At 34.9% G+C, this 25,724-nt stretch overlaps 2 long non-coding RNA genes across 4 annotated transcripts; one reads left to right on the top strand and one right to left on the bottom strand.

Moving 5' to 3' along the window:
• The first annotated feature begins 1,504 nt into the window (after window positions 1–1,504).
• On the top strand, window positions 1,505–15,651 carry LOC116300876 (uncharacterized). Its single transcript, XR_016120605.1, has 4 exons — window positions 1,505–1,567; window positions 1,670–1,805; window positions 2,088–2,223; window positions 15,637–15,651. It is a non-coding gene; the product is annotated as an uncharacterized LOC116300876 (long non-coding RNA).
• On the bottom strand, window positions 13,969–20,818 carry LOC116300881 (uncharacterized). 3 transcript variants are annotated; one of them, XR_004197659.2, is made up of 4 exons: window positions 20,770–20,818; window positions 19,970–20,032; window positions 19,774–19,848; window positions 13,969–14,069 (listed from the first exon to the last, which is right to left on the bottom strand). It is a non-coding gene; the product is annotated as an uncharacterized LOC116300881 (long non-coding RNA). The 3 variants fall into 3 exon arrangements; XR_016120604.1 differs by lacking the exon at window positions 13,969–14,069 and adding an exon at window positions 15,097–15,137; XR_016120603.1 differs by lacking the exon at window positions 13,969–14,069 and adding an exon at window positions 18,068–18,602.
• Window positions 20,819–25,724: the final 4,906 nt, after the last annotated feature.

The raw sequence follows: 25,724 nt of genomic DNA, 5'->3' as shown, positions 1-25,724 counted from the left end.
GGATTTACGGCACGGCACAGCACGTGTTATACATTACAATGAGGAAGAAGGCATTTTTGTTTTGTTTTTAACTAGCCACTGACTTGCGCATCGTTGGCAAACTAGCCTTAAAAAGTTAAGTAATGAATTGCTGCGTGATATTCATTGAGTTGGGGAGCGCACATATAGATATTGCCCGCGCATTTAGATAGCCATATAATGCAGTTCAGTCACAGTCAGTGCGCAAAGAGTGATGACTTCTTATGCAGTTGAAAAATACCATAAGGTAGTGCGCGCACCTTGTGCGAATACAATATTGGATCTGGGATTAACCTCGATGTGCTTGGGATGAGAGCGCACGCTTGTGGTAGGTATAGTTATCAGCTTCGCTTCAAGTACATGTTCGTTGATTGCACGTTACGGTATCGCCGCCATATTGTTAACTCACCTTGACCGCCATGTCTTTGACATTTGACTTTAGGGAATGCTTATAAACTATCAATCACGATACCATCTCACTGCCCTGACGGTCTACTTCCAGATCTTGATTTGCGCATGCTTAACACCGATTATTACATGGAGCGCTTTTCGCTTATCTGCGTCTTCCGCAACTGGGCTTTTTGAGGCGGTCCGTCGAACAAAATTTTACTAGCCCAACTCAATCCGTTCAAAGTTAAGTTGCTTTGCATAGAAGCCAAAGGACAACATAGTGTAGCGCATCTAGAGTCCTCTTGGTCATAGAAAAATGACAATTTCTTTAGCTATTTCTATAAATGTAATTTCTAATAGAGTAAAATGTTTAAGGTGGCTGCCTACTTTTGAACGTTCGAATTGAGCCCACGATGAGCGCGCGCTCAAAAACCGCTGAAAAATCTACGAGATTTTATTGAAGAACCATACGCGTTTTGAGCTTCAACAGGGCAAAACCCTCACATTTTGCACGGGACTCTATATTTTTTGATAGCTCATTCGAAGAAACTCCTAAAAATCTAGGTTATATCAACATTTTAGGAAAAGTTTAAATCAGGAACACGTGAAAAAATAGATTTTTGTAGGGATTATTGTTCGACTTTATGAGATTTTCTAAGAGCACCGAAACTACAAAATATGACAAATCAATGTATCTCTCTGTCTTTTTGTCGAAAATATCCATGTATTATTGTAGGATGATTGACTAGCCTTCATTTATGCAATCATATAGTCTGCAAATAACTATTATCTTATTCATCTTAATTTTTTTCTAATCACTTCTAGTGGCGCAATTTTTACTCCAAAAGCTCGTGCGTAGGCTTCCATTAAATGCCGATTATCTCGAAAACGAGCTCGGGACACCCTATTTTTCTTTCCAGATTTGGAATCAGCATTAAATTTCAATTCGGAAAATCGAAGTTTTAAAAAAAGCTTAAATCAATTTCCAAAAGTAGGCAGTCACCTTAAGTTTTTCTTTAACGCTCTGAATGTTTGGAGGATGGGCTCCCTGTGTTCAGGTCCATCGCGTCTTCCCATGATGCCATGCCATTGTCATAACAAGACCAACATGGCGGATGTCTAAAAATTTGAATGAGACGGAAATACCACTGGTTGAAAGGTAAACAATGTGAAAAACCACAAAAAAACTAGCTAGAAATATATTTTAAGTAGGTTTGGTGTTCCTGGAAAGTTTTATTATGAGTTTTCTCTTTATTTTTAGTGTAGTTTTTCCAATGCCATTTTTCACCCTGGAGATCGTTCCCACGTGACGTTCATTAGTTGCTAAACATCTTCTTGTATGTTGCTGGAACGCTGTGCTGGACATTGTTATCTCGCAAAAGTCCTTATTCAATAATGTGAGTCAGATTATGTTGTCTTTTCTTGCGTTTTAAATTGCTCCAAACACAAAACAGTTGTTTTGACATTCGACGCAATATTTTATCCCCACCCCTCCCCTGACAGAACTGTACTCATTGGGATAGACGAAAAATTATTGAGTATCGTACACTTATCGTACAATTTTTTATTTTCCTTATCTTTTTTTTGAAACAGTAAGTTGTGTTAATCAAAGAACATTGAAAGCAGCCGATTTTAACTTGCTTTTAATTTTTCAATTTTTGCTTACACTGTGTTTTCAGAGCCCAAAAATTTGGAGATGAATTTAACTGACAGTTAATCTGTATTTGCTGGTAAACCTACACTGCATGCCCGCAGGAAATTTCACATGGATCAATCAATAATCACTCAAGAAATATATTTTTGATACTACACAAGGTATTTTCTATGTGTACATTATGAAAAAACTTGAACAGGAGAGTTTAATAATTTACTTGATAGATGAATATTGAAATTTTAGATTTTTTAAAATTTACCTGGCAGTCATAAAAAATTCCCCAAGGTTTTGTCATGAATGTAACATTTTGCCCTCAAACGTTTTTTTTAAAATCAGCAGACATCTTGCGATAATGATAAAAGTTAGTGAAATTGGCAGTGATATTAGAGGGGGGAGGGAAATTTTCATTTTCATTGCCCAGTGTTATATAATTGGATATATATATATATATAGCCACTGCTATTATTTGCACTTGGGTGTACTATTATTATTGAGGTAAGAAATGAAGTAAGTCATAAGTTATAAGTTCATAAGTGCATTGCTGATCATATTGGTAAGTGGACTTTGAGTCAAAACCATGCATGGAAAATATTCAGGGGTTTCATTAAGTTCTGAAATAATACGAGAAGAATATATGGCTTGGAGCTATTTTCGCTTTGAAGATGATAACATGCAATCCTTAGATCAATGTCATAATGTGTTGAAAGCAACAACTGTACATCTACGAACATAATTATATTTTTAGACAGATTGTTCAGTATATTTTTGCAAGTTCAATTCTGTGCTTGACTATGATGATACAGTTCATATTACATAAAACAGGCTGATCACTTTACTATGAGAGTTCCAATTGTCATGCTGCAATTAACTAAGGTAAAAAGCTTCAAAAAATAATTGGCAATCCAGATGTTCCAGTTTGTTCACATGTATTTTTAGTTAATATACATGTATTGTTATACTGTACTTTACAACGCGCTTAGTTTTAAATTATATAAATCAAGTAACATTGAATTTGGCTGACTGTACAGGTTTGTTTTACCAATTTATTTGTTTCATGGCTTCAATTTATCACTCTAATAATTCATTATAAGTTTGATAGCATAGTTTCTATAGCATCATTGATATTAGCTGATAATTGATTTTACTATACATAAGCTGACAATTGCCTTGTTTCCTTTTTCAACTTGGATAATATTAGACAGATATTTTTGTTTGACAGTGGTTTGATGAAACAGGCTTTGTGTTTTTATCATAGTATAAAGAAACTGACTTCAACTCCAAAAAAGATTGTTAAAAATTTACATTACTATGCCAAAAGAAATCTGAATTATATTTTTTATAAACTGGAGAACCCCTGAAAAAATATCCCTTAAAGCAATAATGATGTAATGCGTAACAGATTTTGCAACCCAAATGATAAGGCAGCCAGGAAAAAAAAAGATAAGGTAGCTGAGATTAAATTAGAATTTAGAAATTGATTTTTGTGGAAAAGGAAAAATTGAAGAACCCAGAGAAAAAACCCTTAAAGCACAGGAGAGAACCTAAAAATAGCTCTACTCGTATATGACATTGAGCCCATGAATCAAACCCAAGTCACATTAGCGACACGTATCCATTTTCCCCTAAACTGTTTTGTCCTTTTGAAAATTACATCATTCAATTGTTTTGGTTTTGTACTCCTTTCAAAAGTAGAGGAAATTTAGATTTTGGGAAATTACAAATGATCCAAACACTATATTTCAGTGTCAACAAATAAGTTGCTTTCCACCAGAGATGTGATTATTGGAACCTTCAGCTTAATGAGAAATAAACTGGCTACTTTTTACTCATATTTAGGTGGAGGACAATTACTGTACAATGTTTGATGAAATTTGAAATTTGTGCTATCAAGATACAAAACAAGGTGTTTTGAAGACCAGCTCGAGTTGGCATTACAGTATTTTCCATTAAGGGACTGTTTTAAGGGCCATGTTTTCAAAATGGTGTCTTTTTTGTCCCCTAAAACATTCTTCCAATGCACTGCAATGCTAACTTGGCCTGGTCTTTTCCTACATTGAAATAAAAAGATATAACTAGCTAAAAACTAGTGTGAGCTGCGTCGGTGTTTCTAATGAAACAGTAATGATGAAAAGGTAAATTATACACCATGAAAAGATGAAAAAACTTACTGACTGTTTCGGACGCATGCTTTATTTGAAAATTACCACCTCATCTGTGGTTGGCATTCCACATACTAATTGGTCTTATCATGATAAACTCTTATACTAAAACCTATCTACAGTGAAATATGTAAACAAAGATTGGCCTATACCCATACCCATTCCCACAATCAACCAATTAAGGCTTTTTGCTTTGGAGATTACCAACCCATCTGTGGTTGGTATTCCACATAGTAATTTCTCACATTATGCTCAACTCTCATATACTAACACCTGTCTACAGTGAAATACTTACCTTTTGTGTACTTCTAGATTCAATCAATACAGGATACAGGTGAGTAACTCATACATGTAAGATATCATCACAATATAGCTTTAATGTTACTAAGTTTATATGTGTATAGATATTGTCAATCCTTTATTCCTATCTGACTAATTACTTATAATTATTGCATTTAGTAGTTCAGTAGCAGTTTTACCAGTTTTAGTTGTCTAAAAACAACTAAAAAATTAGCCATCCAGTTCTAGATATGACAAACTTATTAGTAGCTCATGATTAGTGACTGTTAGATTATTTTTAGATGAAGTAAATACAGAATAAGTAACTGATTACTGTAAGATATAATCAGGAGATAAATGAAAGATGCAGTAGCAAATGCCTGATATGACATTTCCTTTTTTCCCATCACTACATGTACCTAAAGTTTTTGACATAAACCTTAAACTTAAACTGAAGTTCTGAAACACTTTGAACTATTGTCACACTTTAAGAATGGCACATTTCCAGTTTGTCGCATTAATTTAATTTCACAATATTAAAACAACATCAGTTCTCTTTTTCAAGTTAAAATTAGCTCCTTTTGTTCTGAGCCTACTGTAATTTGATAAAAATAAAAACAAATTGAATGCTCTATATCCATTTTTATAAATAGAAAAACATCAAATAAATTGCTGTATATTCATTTAGTAAAAATAAACATATTGAAAAAATTAAATGCAGTATATATAAACAAATTCATAGTCATAAATTTCATTAAATGGATTTTAGAATTCAAAAAGTACAAATATTTAATAAATTTAAAAGAATATAAATGAATGATAAAATTAATTTATATATCAGCAATTACAGTGTAATTTACATATCAGCCAAAGACTAAATAGTTTTGAATAATTTATCCTGATTACACTGACAAGAACTTTTGTAATATATTTTTTATAACAATAATTTGTTAGTTAAGCCTGGAACAATGCTTATATTTATTTCGCCTTTGCTTTGTCTGTCACAAGTTTGTGTTGCTCTTATTCAATGCAGTTTTTCAACCTTATTCTGACTTGTCAGATAATGCAAAATGTGTATTGAATAAGAAATTTCTTTCTTACTACACATGGAAGTAAGGTGCCTCTGACTGAAAGTTCCAAGCTTATCACTGATGTTAAACTTTCTATCCAGACAAAGATGATTGATTTGCAGACAGGCTTCCCCTAAGGTGTGGAATGGAACCTGAACCATTGTCGGGAAGATCGCAGTGATGTGCCCATGACAAAAAAGTTCCAATCTTATCACTAATGTTTTCTATCCAGCCAAAGATGATTGATTAGCAGACAGGCCCTCCAAAAGATGTGAGATGGAACCTTAACCATTGCCAGGACGATGGCAGTGAGGTGCCCATGATTAAAAAGTGCCCAGCTTAACACTGACGTTTTCTATCCAGCCAAAGATGATTGATTAGCAGACAGGCTTTCCCTAAGGTGTGGGATGGAACCTGAACCATTGTCCGGGAAGATGGCTAGTGATGTGCCCATGACAGAAAAGTTCCAATATTATCACTAATGTTTTCTATCCAGCCAAAGATGATTGATTAGCAGACAGGCCCCCCAAAAGGTGTGAGATGGAACCTGAACCATTGCCAGGAAGATGGCAGTGAGGTGCCCATGACAAAAAGTGCCCAGCTTAACACTGACATTTTCTATCCAGCCAAAGATGATTGATTAGCAGACAGGCTTTCCCTAAGGTGTGGGATGGAACCTGAACCATTGCTGGGAAGATGGCAGTGATGTGCCCATGACAAAAAAGTTCCAAGCTTATCACTAATGTTTTCTATCCAGCCAAAGATGATTGATTAGCAGACAGGCCCCCCACAAGGTGTGAGATGGAACCTGAACCATTGCCAGGAAGATGGCAGTGAGGTGCCCATGACAAAAAGTGCCCAGCTTAACACTGACATATTCTATCCAGCCAAAGATGATTGATTAGCAGACAGGCATCTCCCAAGGTGTGAGATGGAACCTGAACCATTGCCAGGAAGATGGCAATGCAATGAGGTGCCCATTACAAAAAAGTGCCCAGCTTAACACTGACGTTTTCTATCCAGCCAAAGATGATTGATTAGCAGACAGGCCCCCCACAAGGTGTGAGATGGAACCTGAACCATTGCCAGGAAGATGGCAATGAGGTGGTGCCTATGACAAATAGTGCCCAGCTTAACACTGAAGTTTTCTATCAAGCCAAAGATGATTGATTAGCAGATAGGCATCCCACAAGGTGTGAGATGGAACCTGAACCATTGCCATGAAGATGGCAGTGAGGTGGTGCCCATGACAAAATGTGGCAAGCTTAACACTGACGTATTTCTATCCAGCCAAAGATGATTGATTAGCAGACAGGCCTCCCACAAGGTTGAGTTAGAATCTAAAACTGTGACAAAGTTGGAGGCTGGGTTTTCAAAGCAGATGTGAGTAAGGTGCCCACAGGGAAAAGTGCCTTTAGAAGTTCATCATGGATGGTTTTTGTCCAGACAAGGAGGATTGAGTTGCAGATAATGGTGTGACCCATACAGCAAGAAGAGCCAAGTTAATCATATAGTTTCTTTTGATCGAAACAATCTTGATTTGAAGACTTGTCTCTCAGAATTTTCAGTTTTCCATGGCAAGTGATAACACAACAAGTAGGGTCTTAAAGTTCACCATTGATACAAGTAAAGTTCTTTATTACTTCTTCAGCAAGGCAACCAATACTGTTGGATGGGGCAGTAGATGAGGAAGGCATCACAGCTGTTGGAGAATAGACGTATAGAATATTTAGAGTGACTGAGCACATTCTCAGCCACAGAAGAAATCGAAACAAGTTTCCAAAGTTCTCAAATACGTACAGTGACAAATATAAGCAATGGCCAAGAAAACCAAGCAAAAAAGAAAAAGGCTTTCCACCTGACTCACATAGCTACTCCAATTGCTCACCAAGTACACCTTGCTTAAAAATACACACATATTGCTACTTTGTCTGTTAATGTTTTTGCCTTCAACAAATTCATAGCATTTATGTTGCTTGATCTTGTATCAAGTGAAGAAGTTTTTTTGGTACCTAGCTTCGTGGTTGTTCTTGTGAAGTATTTAATTCTGTTTAGGCACTAATGACTGTTAAGGCCTTGTATTTTGCTGGAGATGATTTGAGTAAATCTAGCTCCTTAGTGTGTCATTGGTTATAGATGGACTGGTGTGATTGTGGTATCTGTAGTATTGGGCATTGGATGATGTTAATGATGTACTGTTTACAAGACTGGTTATGAATGGACTGGTGTGATTGTGGTATCTGTGGTGTTGGGCATTGAATGATGATTATGATGTACTGTATGCAAGATTGGTTATTGATGGACGTGATATTGGTAGCTGTAGTGTTGGACATTGGATGGTGTTAATGATTTACTGTTTACAAGACTGGTTATGAATGGACTGGTGTGATTGTGGTATCTGTAGTGTTAGGGCATTGAATAATGATTATGATGTAATGTATACAAGACTGATTATGGATGGATGTTGTTGGGCATTGGATGGTGTTAATGATGCACTGTTTACAAGACTGGCTATGGATGGACTGATGTCATAGTGGTATTTGTAGTGTTGGGCATTGGATGATGTCAATGATGTACTGTATACAAGACTGATTATGGATGGACTGATGTGATTGTGGTATCTGTAGTACTTTTCTCAAAACTATGTTTTATGATTTAAATATTTTTATGAATTTAATTTAATAAATTTAATTTTTTAATCTTTTATATGCAATGTACAAATTAGTTGAAATGTTAAAATGTAAACCTCAAATCTCTAAGCATTTTCTCCAGATGACCATACAAGTGTACACAAAATAAGATATAAAATTAAAAACAACTCTCAAACATCCAAAGCATATCTAACTTGTGAAATGGATGATGAAGTTAATCACCACAAAGATATGATAAACCACATGCCATTAGTTATTGAAGGTAACAATGCAGAGCATGAAGAAAATGTGCAAAATATATATTATAATTAATAAACTATCATGAAGACCTGATCCTGGACACAATTCAGCACCAGAGAACAACATCTTAAGGACAAATAGACTGATGCTTCTTGTGTGGAATTGAACATTGTCCAAGTCTTGAAAATACTAATTATAATACAAATATGCTGCAGCCATCCAAAAATGATAGTGATTTGGTGCAGCTCATTATATTTAACATTGTACAAGATACAGAACAAGACAGGAATGTGTCAAGTATATTAGAATCACTCAAATATGATGGACTTGATGCAACTCAATATTGAACATTGTACAAGACCCAGAACAAGACAGGAATGTGTCAAGTATATTAAAATCATCCAAATATGATGGACTTGATACAACTCACTATTGAACATTGTACAAGATACAGAACAAGACAGGGATGTGTCAAGTATATTAAAATTATCCAATTATGATGGACTTGATGCAAATCACTATTGAACATTGTACAAGATACAGAATAATTATATCAGAATCATCCAAATATGATGGAGTTGAGGCAACTCACTAATGGAACATTGTACAAGATATAAAACAAGAAAGAAATGTCACATATATTAGAATCATCCAAATATGATGGACTTGATACAACTCACTATTTAACATTGTATAAGATACAGAACAAGACAGGAATGTGTCAAGTATATTAAAATCATCCAAATATGATGGACTTGATACAACTCACTATTGAACATTGTACAAGATACAGAACAAGACAGGAATGTGTCAAGTATATTAAAATTATCCAATTATGATGGACTTGATGCAAATCACTATTGAACATTGTACAAGATACAGAATAATTATATCAGAATCATCCAAATATGATGGAGTTGAGGCAACTCACTAATTGAACATCGTACAAGATATAAAACAAGAAAGAAATGTCACATATATTAGAATCATCCAAATATGATGGACTTGATACAACTCACTATTTAACATTGTACAAGATACAGAACAAGACAGGAATGTGTCAAGTATATTAGAATCATCCAAATATGATGGACTTGATGCAACTCAATATTGAACATTGTACAAGATACAGAACAAGACAGGAATGTGTCAAGTATATTAAAATCATCCAAATATGATGGACTTGATACAACTCACTATTGAGCATTGTACAAGATACAAAACAACACAAGAATGCTTCAAGAGTGTAGGAATCATCTACATGTGATGGACGTGATGCAACTAACTATGGAACATTCTACAAGATACAGAACAAGACAGGAATGTGTCAAAGTTCTACATCAATGCAAGAAATGCAAGATGACATACCAAATCTTACTCAATGGCTTTCTTGTGGAAGAGATGCAGAAAAAATAAATTCCAAAAGGGTATGTTCAGCAATAGGAAAACCAACAATGGCTTCAACAATTTGTGTCCTAATTATGTCATGACTCTCTACATCAGTGTCAGTAACGACCTCAGTTTTTAGGGAACAATGCGAGCTAGGGTAGCCAACCCCTGGGGAGTGCCCCATTAACTGTTTAAAAGGAAGTTACTTTCACTGTTTGAGTTATTTCATGTAACAGAGGGGTCATGACATTGAAATGTTGGCATTAAATGCTGATGGGGGAAAAAGTGAAGCAATGGTATGGCACTGAATTATGTCAAGAAAAGAAGATATCACCATCCTGCTGCTTGAAATATCTTACAGAAAAGCCAGTGAGAGATACTATTAGCCAAAAGTGAATCATTTATTAATGACATGAAGAAAAGTATCTGCAGTCATGACTGACAAGAGTTGTTAGCACATTATCATAGCATACTGCAGTTCTGCAAATACTTGAAATGTATCTAGCTTTCAGATTTGCAAATTGAACAGCATAATAAGTTAATATGTAAAGTACACTATAGTATGGTCATTCTAGCAGTTCTTTTTAAACCCATCATAAAAACATTTATATAGTGTGGTTTTATAAGAATTCAAATAAAAAATACTTTCTCTTTTTTTCATGCCCTGCCTTATGCCTATCGCAGCTGGTCAAGATTATCCCGTACAGACCTCCCGCTCAGTTAATAAGATCTAAATTTTAACCTAACCAAAGCCCTACTTTCCTAAAACATTACAAGTAGAGTGTCAGATGAAAACTAAAATAACATGTTTTACTGAGTGTTCTTCAAATATAACAAATATTCATTTGTGAAGCAAGAGCAGCGTACGTGGAAAGGGAGCCACCAACCAATTAAACAGGCAGAACAGAGATGGCCTTCAAATGAACCTGTCCATTTCGCCTAGGCAAGAAAAGAGAAATGGTCAGTAATGACAAAGTCAAAAATAGCATGGGAAAATTGACATCAAGGCAACTTGTAAACCTAACCCTCTTAAGCCAGTCTTTTTAGAGAAAGTTGTTAATTGGATAAAGGATATTTTGTGGACAGACAAAGAGAACCATGATAAAGATGGTGGTGTATCCAGAACAGTGATCTCATGAGGTGAGCTATTTTTTTCAAGTTTACTGAAGCAAGTAGATGGGTACGAGAGAAGATTGTGTAGAGAACGTGATGGAGAGAAACCAAATTATAAAAAGATGAATGAGACACCCTCTGCAAAAGCAACAAGTCCACATTAATTGTGCAGCAAGAAGATAAAAGAGTAAACATCCAGACACTTTATAGAAAGAAATTATAGTCTTAAGATAGATGGCTGTACAATACCTAACAAATACCCAGTAACATTAACTTATTTGCGAAGAATGAGGGTTTGATAAGAGAAGAGTTCCAAACCTGGTGTATTGGTAATAACTCATTCAGTGATGGACTAATGGACCAAGATTGAAAAGACCAAGAGGATGAAAAGCACGAGACAATGAATAAAATATTATAAGTAATCCCTGATCATGCAAAAGCCAGCAAAAGATGTTCTTACATCAGGATGTCCAAGGCTATGGCCACATACCAGCCACTGACCTTATACTCCAACAACTAAAAAGTGATAAAAGTATTAGAGATTTATTTTTCAACTTTGAGGGAACATTCATTCTGTGGGAAATAAAACTCATAGCTATTTAATTTAAATGTTTGTATTTTTTCACATACCACAGAAGTTTTATGGAGTAATTCTCAATGCAAATTTTGAGGACCAGCTTGGGAGAAAACAGTGAATGTATGGTTTTAAATATAAATTATTGCTTAACAGTAATATAAAGTACTGAGTATTACCATTTTCTGTTGTTTGGAAAACTAAAACCATTAGAAACATTATTTTATTATTTTTATCAGCAATGATTTTTTAAGTGAGGAATTTAAATTTAATTTCCTTCTTTTAAAAGATTTTTTAAAATAAAGATTTAATCAAAATATATCTAAAACATTAGTGAGTACATTGTATAAGTAAATATACACAGGGCAAGGCTAGACGAATATTCCATGTTATGACAGGTATTTTCTAGTGCATCCTTTATTGATCTTGCCATTATATCATAATTATCAGCTACTCAACCTCTATTTATTGTATCTAAAAATAAACTAACAGTAGCTAAGATTACACTACGAAACAGAAGTCAGTTGAAAGGCTATTTTATTTCAATTCAGATAGCAATTACAAGTACTGTAAGTTCTACTGTTAATGAACTATTGGCTGCATGAACAGGTACGGTAAATCCAGTTAGATAAGCCAGTACACTAATAAGAAATCATTGTATTTTGCTGCTAGTAATGTGTTGTGCATTTGATGCCTCTTTTATTTATTTATTATGTAATAGCACTGTCCTCAGTTGCACTAATTAGCAATTAGTCCACAAGTCTGAATGGGCTATTGACTCATACTGTAGGCCATGAGGGCGAGAGGACTCATTATTAATTTTTAGTCAAATTCACGTAGTCTGAATTTTTGAATGAAGTGAGATAAGTTTAAAAAAGTCTAATTCAAACTTCATTTGGCAAGTCGTGTTTAGTATTTGTGATGACTTTAATGAGCTATTCTTTTTTTGGACATGGACCATATGCCTGTTTGAAGAAGTTACTGTTTTTGTTGCTATGCGTCGATCAAGACAACAGTCACAATATGGAAATCAGGCAATAGACTACCATTAATTAAATACATTTTGAGCCAAGCTCAAAATGTGTGCTCCCAGACAGAGTTTCATTGTTAGCTGGTTGAAGTATTATAAATAAATTGTTCAGTACCTTTATGGACTCTGATTGAGGGCAGTGTAAAAATCTTGCTCGATTTCTCAGTCTCAACCGTTGTCTAAATCATCATGTAATCAAATCAACAGTGGTAATGTTAAGTACAACCTTTAAGCCAGACAATAGTTTTCATTTCAAAAATGATCATTATCCTCATAATGATATTTATATCCTAGAATGACTATGGAAGCTGTGCTATCGAATGTAACTGTATTTTAAAAAAATTGGAAGCAAAATAATAACTGACTGAGACTGATAAATGATTTGGTATATATTAAGACTGGAGTAACCAAAATAACAAACTATAGCTGCAGTAGACTGACATTCATGTATTTATAAGTAGCTTACCAGCCAATCAATCCCAATTGTTTGAAAATGAATCAATCATAGTAAATTCAATTGTCTATCAAGCAACCCATCTTCAGTCAGCAGTTACCATTTTATTAAGTTGTATATTAATCTATAAATTGAAGAGTTTGGTACAAACATTTTTAAGGTAAGTGCATTAGGAACCCAAATCGTACATCATATTCTACAGCAAAATTCTATGATATCCATAAGTGCACTAAAGTCCCACCTAAATGATGGTTAAATTTCCCTTGCTTCTTAAACTTTTTACTTATTAATTCTGAGAGTTCATGAGCTGATTGCAGGTAAGAGTCAAAAGTCAGTCTCAAGCTAAAATAGTTTCATTCATGATTTTAAGTGACTGCAGCGTATACCCTAAGGCTTAATAGAGAGGTTTTTATATAAAAGAGAAAAGCTCACAGCATGAACATGGTCGTGACTTAGCAAGGAATATGCCAGACCAACCATATTGCTCAAGAATTTGCTCTCCAATCAGTCAAATACTGGGAACGCTGCATAAACACAGCACAGACACGTTCACAAGGTCACCACACTCACAGACCAATCACATTGCATGAGGAAAAAATCAGCACTGAACTTTCCATGTCACATATCAAACATGCAAAAGAGTGTTTGATATATGATTCATAACTTCCTTTACACTAGTGATTGTTTTTGTTTTGTCTTCATGAATAACAATTAGTTTCAGAAAGTCATGCAAAAACCACTCTATAGTTTTCTTGATTATCACTGTTTTTACTTAGAAAAAACACAGATTACCCCAATTAGATCTTTTCTTTTTATCTTTGAATGAGGTAATTAATTTTTTTATGTAAAAGTATTAAGTTACTAAATAAATCCATATTATCCATTACACTTGTTTTTTGAACTTGAATTGAAATTGAATGCACAAACTCAAATTTTATTCTGTAATTTTTTTTTTGTTTTGTTTTTTGTTATTGCTTTTGCTATGTTATTTATTAACTCTCCTGTTCACCTTATCCTTGTGATGTGCATCAGAGTGATTCTGTTTGACCTGTGAAACGAGAGCTAATTGTGAAGGTCTTTTGATCAATGAAATGCAAAAGAAGAAAGGTGTTTGTATCACTGTTCACTCATATCCAAAGGTGATAAATATCCATTCTATGGGTTAAATGGAATCACTCTGGTTTTTTTTTATCGATTGATCCTATGATGATGAGTAATCAGCCAGCCAGCAAACCCTTCCACCACCCCCAACCATATAATATGTTCCCTGTGACTATTGAGAAATAAAAATATTGAAACAAGGGGGGAGGGGTGGACTACACATACCAATCATTATATTCGTTTGAGGCATGCTGCAAATGACTTGGGACTATAAGGTACAAGACTTTGATCTGCATTTATGGTTCAATATCAACAATAATAATGGGAATTTGGAATGAAAAACATGAACATGGTTCAATATCAACATTGATAATGGGAAATGACAATGAAAAACATGAATTGAAAAGGAGTTTTAAATAGGATATTGATTAATGATAACAAAACAACACCTAGCAGATGACGAGAGTAAGAACAGTATCAAAATTATTAGATGTTTGATATTTTAAAGCTCAATATGTCTGTCCTCACTGATACCATGATAAGTATAATAAATGGGTGTTATATGATATTGTGTGGCTATGATATGTCCCTTTATCAAGCTTTGCTTGTATGCCTCAAACGAATGATTCACACATATCCACACATACACTTGAGTTGTCTGTTGTTCATCATTTATTATGGAAGATAAAGTTAAACCCAGTTGTAATTGACCAGAACAAGTAGAGTGATTTTACTTAAAGTCTAATTCCCTGTTCTGGCTACAAACAGTGGTACCAGTTTTTATATTCAGTCCAAGAAATATGGCATGCAGAGACGTCAGTTTAATTCCTTATTCTTGAAACAGGCTATATTACACATTATTGAATTGTACATGTACATGGCATTCAGTGATGTGATGTGAAAATGCTACTTGATAATCACACGTCTAGTGACTATACCAATGATGGCATATCACAAGCCTTAGAAAAAGAAAGATCCACTCCTGACCAATGTCTATTAACTTTACTCTGTTGTCCTTAAAACAAAATTTATTGGATCAAACAAAGTTTTAAATAAAATCACTCTACTATTTTCACTGAAATGATATGAATATGAACAAGAACAATTGGATGCTTTGGTGAACTATTTACTGGAATGATTGCCGTTTATTTTCCAACTATTACCAAAACACTTCAGTGAATGTGATTAATAATTTTTGTCTTCATATCCATGAACTCCCTATGAATTACGACTTGAAATCAAAATAAACAAATTCTGGTCAACTACAACTGGGTTTAACTAGTAAAGGGGGAGGGGATGAGCATTATGTTGGGGGGAGGGGATAAGCAGTACATAGGGGGGAGGGGGTAAGCCATATGTTGGGGGGAGGGGGTGAAGCCTAATACTGGGGGGAGGGAGTACTAGTGTAGGGGGGAGGGGAATTATTCTTAGGGTAGGGGAGGGAGAATCTACTTAGGAGAGTGGAGGGGGTTTATTATGACTTTTGCTGACTTGTATACTTTGAAATTTTCTAGGAGTCTGGACACAAGTGGGCACTATTTTCGGTAAGTTGCCCAAAAGACTTAGAAATTTTTTCACCTTGTAAGTTGTTTGATGCTGTCTGTGTGTTGTGTTGTGTTTGAAATAAAGTTTGATTTTGGACACAGTGGTTTTCCTATGATTTTTAATGTATTCCATCTTTACCCTCTCCACGCCCTTTTTGGACTTGTAAAAAAAAATACCTCCCCGAGGTCCCACCAGCACCAAGTCTCACTACCCCGGTAGACCAGGACCAGGCAGTACTTACTGTCCCAACAAGAGCCATCTTATGAAACCACAACCAGTTGGCTGCTCTGATGGTGAAGACTGTCCATAGGGATATCAGACTTCTGACCCCCTACAGACTCGTGAGAGTACCTTGATGGCAAGCCAGCCTTTTTACTGTGAAGATTAGTGCAAGTAGGAGACTTATAAAATAACCATACCCCACTACTCATAGGTTTTACTGCACAACAGTGACGTATATCTTAGAGTGATGCAATCAATAGACTCAAGGCGGTATTCAGACTTCCATAAAGTGTATGTGATTATCAAGACTGGTTTGTGAAGACTAAAATAACGAAGTTTCTAGGCTACTAACTTGTGAACAATGAGCTGGTCAATCCCGAAAAGGAAACTACCACCATGTAATTTAATATGAAAAGCTAAGACAAAGTCCTAAGGTGTTCATGTATTAATGAATTCATCACATGGGAATGGACTAAGTCTATAATTAATTCATTGAAGAGATAATTAATTCAATAACTGATGTTGGACTGGGCCTATAATTAATTCAGTATCTCCTAGGTTACCAGACCAATAATTAATTCAGTAACTTTTGGGGACTGGGCCTATAATTTATTCAGTAACTCCTTAGTTACCAGACCAATAATTAATTTAGTATCTCCTAGGTTACCAGATGTATGTTTAATTCAAGATCTCCTAGGTTACCAGACCTATGTTTACATCAGTATCTCCTAAGTTACCAGACCTATGTTTACTTCAGTATCTCCTAGGTTAGTTCTGATGACATTGAAAGTGCTAAGAGGACTTGTGTTCTTTTATTTTGCAGCCTACAGTCGTGTTAGATACTAAACCACCAAAATACTTCACATCTAAAGATCCATCACATAAGGTAAGGCCAATACAGCATTTTAGAAAAGGCTTTTGATCACCAATGGAATCCTTTTTTGACAAACAATATCAAATATTTTTCCACATGACTGTTGGTTGCAAAATTCCTAGTTTTTATGTTTTAGATACTTATGATTTAGTTAGGATCAAGTGCTTGCTAAGAGGTTTATAAACATTTTAACAGAGTAGATTTCATATTAATATAAATACCGGATGAAAAAGATACAATGAAATAAATGGAGACCATTTCAATGTCAGGACATGTTAGACCGTCTAACATGTCAAGAATCATATGAAATCTACTCTATTGATTTTACACTAAGGGAAACTGAGTTGTTGATGTCAAGATATTCAATGGTTACATTCTCGTCCATATAAAAACTTAATTTGCTTATATATATTATTTTAATAGCTAAAGAAATCTAAAGAATCTATTATGTTTATTTCTTTGACATGGTTGATGTGACCTCTGCACGTTTTTCTTATTTTTATCTTGTGTTTATTTCCTAAGATCAGTTTTTTCACCAGCAAAACAACTTCTGGACAGAAGTAAATAAGTCCTACATGAAAAGTAAAAGATTTGCACTTTTAATATTTGCATTTCCAAATTATGAACAACTACATGTATCACAATGCACCAAATTTCAGAACAAGTTTTCAATTTTTTTTTTTTTTTTTTTTTTTTCATACTGAAATTCAGGCAGACTTTGTCTGTGTTACAAACAATTTGGAATTTGAAGAAAAATTCAGTTTGATTTGACATAATGATACATGTTTTGTAGTTGCTTTGGATAATTTTAAATGGAGTTTTGAATTTTCCTTAGAAATACTTTAACTCAAAATAGAAATTTTTTTTGTTTTAAAAAGAAATTGTTTTCTCTCCAAAATAATTAATTTGCAACAGAAATATTTTCTTTTTGTGATTAATTTTCACATAAAGTTTGACATTTTAAATGATTTAACAGTGCTGAACGTTTGTATGTAATCATTTCATTTGAAATTAATTTTTTTTTGTATTTGAGATTATTGAATTGTAACAGATTTTGTTAAGACCTCAGTTTCATAGAAAATAAGGAATTTGCAATTAAATTTCATTTCTGTTATGTACATGTCTTACTTATATTAAATGTTGGTTTGTCATATTTTTCTTGGCTGAGAACAATCGTTGGAGAATATTTTATGTTGAATTTCTTTGTTGTTTTTTTTCTTTTTTAGTTTCATTTGATTTTGATTATCAGGAGATAGAATTTTTTCATTCCTTTTTAATTTACTTTTTTCTTATGATTACTTTTTTAGTATAAAGGCTAGTGTTACAGAAACTGAGGTCTTGTTTTGCTGGTGAAAAAACTTATTAAATTACAATCCTATGATAGAACCTTGTGTATCAGTCTAGCCGAACATCATTAACGCAAGATTAGATCACCTAGAAATGATTCAACTTCTAGTCTTCCCAGTTTGTTAATCTACTTGTATGAAAGTCTGAATGGTGTCTTATGCACGTCTATTGAGCACACCACCCCAAAGTTATCACTGCTGTACACACCCATGAATAGTGAGATACGATTATCTCTGCTCCTACTCACACTAACCTTCACATTGGCCAGCAATCGCCACTAGCGCACTCCCATGAAATCTGCAGAGAGCCATCACCTGGTATCCTTACCGACAGCCATCATCGCCAGAGCAGTCCTCTGATCATGGCCTCAAGGTTAGACTCTGCCGAGAGCAGCAATGTTGTACCACCTTTTATGGTTTCCTGGCCTGGTGGGGCAGCTTCTGTTAGGTGCTGGTAGGACCTCGTGGGAGGTATCAAGTGTATTTCATTTTTCTGGTGTACAAATAATAAAGAATGATAATAATATTAGATATAGGAGAGTGTGTCTAACTAGTGCAGGGTTCTCAGTAAAGTTATAAATGTAACCTGAAATGACCTGCCAGTTAAAGTAAAGGCAATAAAATTTGTGAAAATATGAAAATTGAATTGAGACAGAACAACAGTTATGGTTAATTTTTGCTTATTTTTTGTTTCTTGTTTTGTTTGTCTTTACTGAGAACCCATTTACTAATTGCTATGGAAAACTTGTCCGACTTATTTTCCCCTTCCTTATTTAGGAGTAATCTAAATGTCTTTGCTATTTCAGTTTCAGGTATCTACACACTCTCCTATATCTAATATAAGTAGCTAGAGGACTGGCAGTGATGGTTATCTAGGACTAGACTTGCACGATGATCAGTTATTTCATTCAAATGATTCAAATTGTAAGTTGTTGACTTTTTATCATTTTATCCTTCTAGTTTCAGATTAAAGGTATTTAGAAATTATTCTAACAGCTAAATAATAGATGTATTTACACTTTGTATTTCAAATGAAATCAAAAACAAAATGTTGGAGATTTGAGTTTTCGTATTTCTATTAGAGCCACAATATTGTGGTTAAACGAATAGATATGTTTTGCCAGTCCTCTAACCAAATATCTTTTGAGTTGCCCTATTTCATAATGACGTCACATATGAACAATGTATTATTTTAATATGGTATTTTAGATTTAATTTAGTGTAACACATTTCATTTTTGTTGAGTTTGCTATATTCCCTTTTCTTTGTGAAATAGCAGTTTGTTTAGGTTGATGACGTCTTTATGAAATAGGGTCATTGATATTATTCATTTCATTTTTAGTATTTCAATTTTTTCTTTCAAACACTCTTATCTCATTTTCTTTTTTCTCTTCTCTTTTTCTTTCTTTCTTTCCTTTATCCATTATTACCAGGGCTCAAAATAGAACAGCATTATAATAACCACCCTTGTTTTTGGTGAGAAATAAGTTTTGGCAGAGAAACTTTGCCATATTGTTACCCATTTTGGATTTCAAGATGATTTATCATCTGCAATGACAAGATTTGGCCTGCAAGTGCAGACTGCTATTTTGAGCCCTGGAAAATATTATGCCCAAGTGGAGGAGGTCTATCATTATAGAATAACTGATATAAATGCGACCTACCTTCCTGTCAGTTTGCACTGGCCATTTCTTGGGTGTGTTAATCTCACGTCAAATTTAAATGGTTTCCTAGTCAAGCTGTTAAACAAAGGTAAATGTTGGTTAGATGAAATTTAGACATTTTGTTTTGTTATTGAAAGCCTGTGAAAGTGACTCAGGGTTATGTACATGTATCAATCTAATGATACCATGACTTTACCTGTTTTACAGTCTGTCAGTAGTGCCCTTTTTATCTTGTTATGTGGCTGGTTTGCAAGACAAGCTGTGAAATAAACGGATTAAAACGTGAGGATTTATCCAATCAGACCAATCTAGGCATGGACTGCACTGTACGAGAAAAAAAAAAAAACTTATATTTTACAACCACCACTCCCCATACAGGGCTCTTCCCTGAGGTTTCCTCCACACCCACTACCACTACATTCTATGTTTACAACATACAACTCTCATGTTGCTTTTTACGGAGGGAGGAAACCGGAGATCCTGGAGAAAACCCTTGTGGCAAGGGAGAGAACAGCACAACAAACAAATTCGACTAACATATGATCCAGTCTGGGCTAGGGCACAAACCCCGACCGCAGTGGTGAGAGGCGAGCAGTAAACCACTGCGCCACCCATGCCACCCCAAACGAGGTATCAATCAATCATTCAATCAATCAATATTTTATTCACACCAAAGGTAAAATACCCCAGTATCAAGTTTTCTTTTGCTCAACCTTAGTCTCAGTTGTGCATTAAAATATTCAGCTATTCAACCAAAACCCATGGAATTTTAATCAACTTGTATTGTTATGTAGTGCGTACATTCCATACTGTACAATGGAACTTAATGAAAGAAAAGAACACATTTGTACACAATCAAGGCTAAGACTGAGCTTAGGCAAACTCGAAATGGGAGTAGTAAAAAATATATTAAAGAAAGAAAAGATACTTTCAAGGCTTCAATAATATTTCCAAAAATATTCTTTTCTCATATTTTTTGATATTAAAGATACATACCTAATGCTCCCCAGCATGTCCACACATCAGGTACTGTATATCATGTAACACGTCATGGGTAAATGACATAGAATGTCACCACAGTCTCTTGTAATACTCTGTGTAAAGCCACAGTACATATCATCTGGTAGATATCTGCAAGACGTCATGGGTAAATGACATAGAATGTCACACAGACTTTTTCAAATCAACCAAGATTTCTGTATTATTGCCATTTTTTATCATTTTTGTTCTTTCTGCAGTTATGTTTTTCGAGGTAGAGAAACCTTAGTGTTGATCAGGATGGTAACTCTATTGTTGCCATTATTTCATCTTTTTTCTTTGCCATCTCCCTGTTTCACTAGAGACATGATTCGTTACCAAGCTGTCTAGGAGAACAGTGTAACTCTATTGTGGTAACTCTTTTCGTCGTCTTGTTTTTTCAGGTAAAGTGATATGGACTTCAGCTTTGTTTCCAAATATGTCACAGGCCATGCCGACTGATATTACTGGTGGATATTATTTTTCACATTTTGATAACTGCAAAGGAAGATAATCATTTATGATGAATATTTGATATTCCATTGGTGAACAAAAACTACTCTGGGAGTGGGGGTTGGGGATAGACCAAAAACGTACAACTAAATACATTAAAACATTTTTCAACTAAAATTTAACAAACGTTTAAAAAGTATTTCCGTTAGCTAATAATGAGTTCGAAATAGAAATAAAACGAAGCAGAACCCTAAACACTAGAAACCAAAAGCGAAGACCTCTTGGTCGTCACGTGTTCCGTTCCCTTCGATGATAAAACACTGAGAAACGCAGTAAAAATAAAATAATTCTTACCAGTCATGACTGTTGTATATTCTTTGCTATTTTAGGATGAATATTACTCCAATAAAACTGATTTTACTGTAAAATGCAGCTCGAAATATCGAAGACATTTTCTTGACCAAGAAACGTGGTCTTCGAGGTGCGAATATGCAAATAGCAACAAGACCGCGGTAGACTGGGAACTGGACTATACCCGCGAGTATCCGCGAGATTTCTTTTGTCTATTTTCATTTTTTTACTTTTTTTTTTTTTTTTGTTTTTTTTTTTTTTTTTTTTTTTTTTTGTTTTTTTTTTTTTTTTTGTTTTGTTTTGTTTGTTTTGTTTTGTTTTGTTTTTTGCTTTTGTTTTCTTTTCTTTTCTTTTGTCGTCTATTACTTTTATACTTCTTTTTTATTATTATTATTATTTCTTCAATGTTATTTCTCCCCAAGTTTATCAATTCCTATTTTTCTATCATTGCACGTTCTATAATTTCAACGTATAATTTTACTTTTATAATTTCTTTCAGCTTTCGCTTCCTTATTGTTCGTAGAAGCATGGGAAACGTTAACGAGGTATATCAAATTATATCAAAGTGATGCACATTTATTCCTAGTGATGCGCATTCATTCCTAGTGATGCACATTCATTCCTAGTGATGCGTATTCATTCCTAGTGATGCGTATTCATTCCTAGTGATGCCATTCATTCCTAGTGATGCACATTCATTCCTAGTGATGCACATTCATTCCTACTGATGCGCATTCATTCCTAGTGATGCACATTCATTCCTAGTGATGCGTATTCATTCCTAGTGATGCGTATTCATTCCTAGTTATGCGCTTTCATTCCTAGTGATGAGCATTCTTTCCTAGTGATGCGTATTCCTTCCTACTGATGTGCATTCTTTCCTAGTGATGTGCATTCATTCGTAGTCATGCTCATTCATTCCTAGTGATGCGTATTGATTTCTAGTTATGCATATTTATTTCTAGTGATGCACATTCATTCCTAGTGATGAGCATTCTTTCCTAGTGATGTGCATTCATTCGTAGTCATGCTCATTCATTCCTAGTGATGCGTATTGATTTCTAGTTATGCATATTTATTTCTAGTGATGCACATTCATTCCTAGTGATGAGCATTCTTTCCTAGTGATGTGCATTCATTCGTAGTCATGCTCATTCATTCCTAGTGATGCGTATTGATTTCTAGTTATGCATATTTATTTCTAGTGATGCACATTCATTCCTAGTGATGAGCATTCTTTCCTAGTGATGTGCATTCAGTCGTAGTCATGCTCATTCATTCCTAGTGATGCTTATTGATTTCTAGTTATGCATATTTATTTCTAGTGATGCGCTTTCATTCCTAGTGATGAGCATTCTTTCCTAGTGATACGTATTCCTTCCTACTGATGTGCATTCTTTCCTAGTGATATGCATTCATTCGTAGTCATGCTCATTCATTCCTAGTGATGCGTATTGATTTCTAGTTATGCATATTTATTTCTAGTGATGCACATTCATTCCTAGTGATGAGCATTCATTCCTAGTGATACGTATTCCTTCCTACTGATGCACATTCATTCCTAGTGATGCTCATTCATTCCTATTGATGCGCATTCATTCCTAGTTATGCGCATTCATTCCTTGTGATGCGTATTCATTCCTAGTTATGCGCATTCTTTCCTAGTGATGTGCATTCATTCGTAGTCATGCTCATTCATTCCTAGTGATGCGTATTGATTTCTAGTTATGCATATTTATTTCTAGTGATGCACATTCATTCCTAGTAATGGGTATTCATTACTAGTGATGAGCGTTCTTTCCTAGTGATGCGTATTCCTTCCTACTGATGCGCATTCATTCCTAGTGATGTGCATTCATTACAAGTGATATAGATTCATTCCTAGTTATGCGCTTTCATTCCTAGTGATGCGCATTCATTCCTGGTGGTGCACATTCATTCCTAGTGATGCGCATTCTTTCCTAGTGATGTGCATTCATTCGTAGTCATGCTCATTCATTCCTAGTGATGCGTATTGATTTCTAGTTATGCATATTTATTTCTAGTGATGCACATTCATTCCTAGTAATGGGTATTCATTACTAGTGATGAGCGTTCTTTCCTAGTGATGCGTATTCCTTCCTACTGATGCACATTCATTCCTATTGATGCGCATTCATTCCTAGTTATGCGCATTCATTCCTTGTGATGCGTATTCATTCCTAGTTATGCGCTTTCATTCCTAGTGATGCGCATTCATTACAAGTGACATACATTCATTTCGAGTTATGCACATTCGTTCCTAGTGATGCGCATTCTTTCCTAGTGATGTGCATTCATTCGTAGTCATGCGCTTTCATTACAAGTGATATACATTCATTTCTAGTTATGCATATTAATTTCTAGTGATGCTCATTCATTCCTAGTTATGCACATTCATTCCTAGTGATGCACATTCATTCCTACTGATACCATTCATTCCTAGTGATGCGTATTCATTCCTAGTGATGCGCATTCATTCCTAGTGATGGGTATTCATTCCTAGTTATGCGCTTTCATTCCTAGTGATACATATTCATTACAAGTGATATACATTCATTCCTAGTTATGCGCTTTAATTCCTAGTGATGCGAATTCATTCCTAGTGATGCACATTCATTCCTAGTGATGTGCATTCTTTCCTAGTGATGTGCATTCTTTCGTAGTCATGCTCATTCATTCCTAGTGATGCGTATTCATTTCTAGTTATGCATATTTATTTCTAGTGATGCACATTCATTCCTAGTGATGAGCATTCTCTCCTAGTGATACGTATTCCTTCCTACTGATGCACATTCATTCCTAGTGATGCTCATTCATTCCTAGTTATGCGCATTCATTCCTAGTTATGCGCTTTCATTCCTAGTGATGTGTATTCATTCCTAGTGCATTCCTAATGATGCATATTCATTCCTAGTGATGCACATTCATTCCTGGCGATACACATTCATTCCTAGCGATACACATTCATTCCTAGTGATACACATTCATTCCTAGTAATGCACGTTCCTTCCTAGTTATGCACATTTATTCCTAGTGATGCACATTCATTCCTAGTGATGCGTATTCATTCCTAGTTATGCGCTTTCATTCCTAGTGATGTGCATTCATTACAAGTGATATAGATTCATTCCTAGTTATGCGCTTTCATTCCTAGTGATGCGCATTCATTACAAGTGATATACATTCATTTCGAGTTTTGCACATTCATTCCTAGTGATGCGCATTCTTTCCTAGTGATGTGCATTCATTCGTAGTCATGCTCATTCATTCCTAGTGATGCGTATTGATTTCTAGTTATGCATATTTATTTCTAGTGATGCACATTCATTCCTAGTAATGAGCATTCATTCCTAGTGATACGTATTCCTTCCTACTGATGCACATTCATTCCTAGTGATGCTCATTCATTCCTAGTTATGCGCATTCATTCCTAGTGAAGCGTATTCATTCCTAGTTATGCGCTTTCATTCCTAGTGATGCGTATTCATTCCTAGTGCATTCATAGTGATGCATATTCATTCCTAGTGATGCACATTCATTCCTAGCGATACACATTCATTCCTAGTTATACACATTCATTCCTAGTAATGCACGTTCCTTCCTAGTTATGCACATTTATTCCTAGTGATGCACATTCATTCCTAGTGATGCGTATTCATTCCTAGTTATGCGCTTTCATTCCTAGTGATGTGCATTCATTACAAGTGATATAGATTCATTCCTAGTTATGCGCTTTCATTCCTAGTGATGCGCATTCATTCCTGGTGGTGCACATTCATTCCTAGTGATGCGCATTCTTTCCTAGTGATGTGCATTCATTCGTAGTCATGCTCATTCATTCCTAGTGATGCGTATTGATTTCTAGTTATGCATATTTATTTCTAGTGATGCACATTCATTCCTAGTAATGGGTATTCATTACTAGTGATGAGCGTTCTTTCCTAGTGATGCGTATTCCTTCCTACTGATGCACATTCATTCCTATTGATGCGCATTCATTCCTAGTTATGCGCATTCATTCCTTGTGATGCGTATTCATTCCTAGTTATGCGCTTTCATTCCTAGTTATGCGCATTCATTCCTAGTGACGCGTATTCATTCCTAGTGCA

The sequence above is a fragment of the Actinia tenebrosa genome, unplaced genomic scaffold, assembly GCF_029948245.1.
Source record: "Actinia tenebrosa isolate PJP-AT-01 unplaced genomic scaffold, QUT_ActTen_1.0 PGA_scaffold2__45_contigs__length_23673736, whole genome shotgun sequence".
In the NCBI taxonomy this organism is placed as follows: domain Eukaryota; kingdom Metazoa; phylum Cnidaria; class Anthozoa; order Actiniaria; family Actiniidae; genus Actinia; species Actinia tenebrosa.
Note: the sequence above shows the minus strand (reverse complement) of the source record. Positions and strands in the feature narration are given on the sequence as shown.